Source organism: Portunus trituberculatus, chromosome 47, assembly GCF_017591435.1.
Source record: "Portunus trituberculatus isolate SZX2019 chromosome 47, ASM1759143v1, whole genome shotgun sequence".
Lineage (NCBI taxonomy): Eukaryota > Metazoa > Arthropoda > Malacostraca > Decapoda > Portunidae > Portunus > Portunus trituberculatus.
This window is the reverse complement of record NC_059301.1, coordinates 15,357,254-15,362,253: the sequence shown is the minus strand read 5'-3', so window position 1 is coordinate 15,362,253 and position 5,000 is coordinate 15,357,254. Positions and strand designations below refer to the sequence as shown.

The 5,000-nt window shown below is 44.0% G+C and overlaps 1 non-coding gene across 1 annotated transcript; it reads right to left on the bottom strand.

Moving 5' to 3' along the window:
* Positions 1–493: 493 nt before the first annotated feature.
* Positions 494–566, bottom strand: Trnar-acg. Its single transcript has one exon. It is a non-coding gene; the product is annotated as a tRNA-Arg (tRNA).
* Between the last annotated feature and the right edge of the window lie 4,434 nt (positions 567–5,000).

Below are 5,000 nucleotides of genomic sequence, written 5' to 3'. Positions count from 1 at the left end.
TGATGCGTGAACACGTATGCAACTCAGCATGGTCATCTCAACTCAGTTCCCTTGCAGATTTATAAATTTAGTTAGCGATCATGAAGCCTCGTAATTTCATGGCGCAGTAGTGGCGTTCACCAGTCCTTCCTCGTCCCATTATCTATTCCGCTTCTAACTTGATGTGACATTGAGATATTTCTGCATAAAAGATTTATTTAGCTTTATATTTTCAATTGTTCTCTCTCTTTGTTCTTATCTAGAAATAAGCGAAAGTATGAATTTCATGTTAAAAGGTTTTAAACTCCCTGTCCATATACCAGGTTGAGATCCTCCTTAAAAGCAGCTGATACTTGACAACAAAGTGCAAATGTTCTTAGTCTTCTTGGTCCGTCTAATTTACTCTCCTCTTACAATCATGGCACGCGGCGGAAGCAGTCCTGCAAGGCACGTTCCCACGGGCTGTGCCGCCAGACCGTGTCTGGCGTCCTACTGCAGAGAAAAATTTTGTCCTCGACCTCGCCAGGATTCGAACCTGGAATCTTCTGATCCGTAGTCAGACGCGTTATCCGTTGCGCCACGAGGCCTGCAGGGATGTGTTGAAATGCTGAAAGAGATTCCACAAGACAAAGATTTGCTGGAAGAAAATGTAATTGGATAGGTGAGCGATAAGAAAATATAACCATAGCATATTTTCACTAAGATAGATAGATAGAGAGAGAGAGAGAGAGAGAGAGAGAGAGAGAGAGAGAGAGAGAGAGAGAATATAATACCACATAATTGTGAGGTTAAGAACGTAACATTGATGTAAAAAGTATTATGAAAAATATAGATGCCGCTGAAACAATTGAGGGAAATGCGCGCGGGACTGTGTTGAAAAAGCACTTAGAAATACAGCGAGATGAAACACCAGTGAGGTCCGCTGTGCCGTGTGGCGAGAAATTCAAAGCAGAAGAGAAGGTGGTGAGGGAGCGTCGGTGTGTCTCCGTGTGTTGTTTATTTGTCAGGTTTTTTCCTGAGGGGGTGAAGGTTGTAATGGCGTGGGAACAGAGTGCCGCTGGGTGTGCTGGGGTGTTGGGGTGGTGTCGGGCAGCGCTTGGCAGGGTGCCACACCCACCGCCTGACTGACACACCTGTTGGCCTATTCCTGAGGCTGCCCACGCTCGGTGGTCGCCCGGTGGGTGGGACCAAACACTGGCCGTGCGTCCATCAGCCCGTCACTGAAGCATTTCCTTCCCTGCCATCTACTCAATTTATGTGGCGTTAAGAATTGTAATTTTCACTCGACATTGTGATTAGCCACGGGGTTCGTTTTAGCCTCTGAGTGAGAAAAATTGTCGGTATGTAAGAAAGTAAAAACAATTTTTTTTTTCTCCAATTAAAAGATGATTCCTTAGAGCGATTGCAGGCTTTGTGACTGTAATGAGTTTGTGGTGCGTGTGATTGACGCCCTTCAGCTTCCGTCATTATGTATCAGGAGTTCAGGTTAACGTCTCACTAATTAGCTCACACTCAGCCTGGAACAGTTTTGATCAGATAACACATTATGCCTGTGGCGGATGTGACTCATTAGCGGATGAGAAAGGTTCGCCGGAAATTCCATTATTCTGCATACATGCCGGAAATCAGATTGGCGCGTCCCTCCTCGCGTACACGTGTTGTGCGTCAGAGGTGCGTCACTTCCAAGGTGCAGGAACCACCGGTGAATGCCGCCCTCGTCTTCACAACTTCCTTGGCAACGCTCCCTCCTTCTGGTCTATTTCGTTTAGTCTCCGAGTCATTGGTGTAACACAGAGGTAACTATAACAGTCCTCGGTCCACACTGTCTTTCCCTGCTTCTTGAAAACATGCAGTTGATTGAATTAGTTTTTTCTTGATGAGTTGTGGTTATGATTTCCTCAGCGCCGGAGACGTCTCACCACCTCTCAAAATGTTCCCATACACACCTGTTCTCCTCTGCCGAGCGTGTACACTGTCTTTTGCTAGACTACTTCTTGAAAACCATGCAGTTAATGGAATGGTTTTAAGTTCTTGATAATTGGTGGTTACGATTTTGATTTCCTTAGCACCATGGAGACATCTCAGCACCACTCAGAATGTACTTACGAATGCACCCTTATTCTCTTCCATCTAGCGTCTGCACTGTCTTTCGCTAGTCTACTTGAAAAAAAATATGCATTAATTGAATGATTTTTAAGTTCTTGATAGTTTGTGGTTATGATTTCCCTAGCACCATGGAGGCATCTCAACACCACTCAAATTGCACTTACCAATACACCCTCATTAATATTCTCTTCTGTGTGGCGTCTGTACTAACCTGGGACGACTTAATGGCCACAGAAGCACTCTCCGATACTGAAAGAGTACATCTATACACCTTATTCTATTATCTGTTATCTGTTATTATCTATTATATCACAATTTTGGTTCTCGAAGGCAAGACCTGAAGAAGCGTCACCGGAACAGTCTTGGCCGTGTCGAGGTGTTTGTTTGTCTTTCTATAGACATGATCCTTCCTCGCTCAGCTCGATCACATTTCCCTCTTATGTGTTTCCCCTCCCCTCGCCCTCCCTCTCCAGTCCCTCCTTCTCTTTCTCCTCCTCCTCCTCCTCCTCCACACTCTTATCTCCCTCTCTGGCGTTCCTCCTTGCCATTCCTGCCATTCTCAACCCCTCGCTCTTCCTTCTCCCTCTCTGTTTCGTTCCCTCGCGTTCCATTTTGTGCCTTTCTCCACATCCCTCCGTGTCAGTTTTCTTATTTAACTTCTATTTTTCTCTTATTTCTCGGATCCACCTCGTTCATCATTCCATCTTCCTCTTCATTTCACATCGTTTCCTCCTTCCCTTATCGTTTCTCTCATCTTTTCGCCCCAAAATAAGAAAAAAGCGAGATATCTTTTTCCTTTTTCCATCGTGTTTCTTTGTTTTCTTTTCTATCTTCTTTCTTTCTTTGACTTCTTCCTGTGACTTCATATCAATTTTTTTTCGTTTCAATTTCTTTCATTCCTTTTTTTTCAGCTTCCTCTATTAATCTTTTGATTTTACACCGTCTTTTTTTTTTTTTTTTTTTTGGGGGGTCAGTTGTCTCTTATCGTTTTCCTCTCTACTATATTATCATTTCCTTTCTTTCATCCAACTTCCTTTCTTCAATTTTTTTTTTATCATCCACCTTTTGTAACGCTGTCTTCTTGTACTCCACCTCTGTCATTCTTTTCTCCAGTTCCTTCATTTACTCAATTTTCTGTTATCCTTTTCCTCTTTATTATATTATCATCTCCTTTCTTCATCCAGCTTCGTTTCTCCTATTTTTTATCATCATTTTTTCTCTATCTACTCCGCCTCTGTCATTCTCCACGCCAGTTCCTTTATTTCCAAAGTTTACGGCTTCTTTTCACCCTTCTATTCCACAGCCATATTCATTTCCCATAATTCCTATCGTCCCTCGTCCCCCATTACAGATCACCACTCCTCCTCCTCCTCCTCCTCCTCCTCCTCCTCCTCCTCTTGGTCGCATCACAGCCTCCGCCCCTCGCGCCGTCTGGCATCCGGTACAGCGGGAAACGAGTCTGGAATGTAAACAATCTAATTACCACATTCCCTGCGTCACGGCCTGGAAGCTGGACTCTTTTTTTTCTCTCGCCTCTACCCCTCCGATCTCTCTCTCTCTCTCTCTCTCTCTCTCTCTCTCTCTCTCTCTCTCTCTCTCTCTCTCGGATTCTCATTATTTTCAGCGTTTTTATTTTTTTTCAATGTTTTAATCGTTTTATTCACCAATAGAGATAAAAAAGACCAGTAAAGAGTGATTTTAACGCTTTTATTTGTTGAGCTCCACGTTAAAAGGGGGTCAGCAGAGAGCAATTAAGGTGTTATCGACAAAAAAGCTTTGTTAGGGAATCTCTTTTTAAAAATAGTGAACGCTTTTCCTCTGCCCCCCAAGCACGCACACACGAACACACACACACACACACACACACACACACACACACACACACACACACACACACACACACACACACACACACACACACACACGCACACACGCACACACGCACACGCTAATGTAACTCAGCCGTAGGAAAACTGACAAAAATTCTTAGGCTTAACGCTACACTCCCTCGGTATTAATATGATGATAATGTAATTTTTTCCCCTTTTTTAGGAAGAGGGAGGGAAAAGGGGGAGAGATGTCCTTCAAGCTATTCTTCCCTGAAAAGTTTTGTTTGAAAGTTATCCACGCGTGCTAGAGAGAGAGAGAGAGAGAGAGAGAGAGAGTGACTTTACCACACTGAATATACTTGTATGTAATATCATTCATGACTGTTGTTCATTCGCCTCCATTAAACTGTCACCTTTTTATTTATTTAAGTATTTTCATCATATTAGTTTCTTAATTTCATTTTCGCCTCTGAGAGAGAGAGAGAGAGAGAGAGAGAGAGAGAGAGAGAGAGAGAGAGAGAGAGAGACCTTTTTTTCACCTATTCTGCAGTAGATGTATATCCTAGAGAGGAGCTCCACTGATCCTTCTCTCATGCCAAAGCTGAGCGCCGCCCTTCACCAGCCCACCGTGTGTCTGGTGGTGATAGTTACTTGTCCACGCCTCGCTCTTCCCCTTCAGTCATTCCGGCACAATCTCCCCTCCATTTTCTCTTGCCTCCCCTCCCCTCCCTTCGCTTCGCTTCCCTCGCCTCTCAGTCTTGGTATATTGTGTTCTTAAGTCCCCTCTTTCCTCTTTGAATCTCATTTCGCCTTCCCTCTCAACTCTCTTTGTCTCTTCTCTAGTCTTCCTCCGGTATCACAGCTCCCCTCTACTTTCTCTCTCTTTCTCTTTCTCTTTCTCTCTCAACCCTTCTTCAAATTTCTAACCCAGTTGTTTAGTTCACCTTAATTCCTCCCCCTTACCTTCATCATTACTTTATCCCTCTCTCTCTCTCTCTCTCTCTCTCTCTCTCTCTCTCTCTCTCTCTCTCTCTCTCTCTCTCTCTCTCTCTCTCTCTCTCTCTCTCTCTCTCTCTCTCTCTCTCT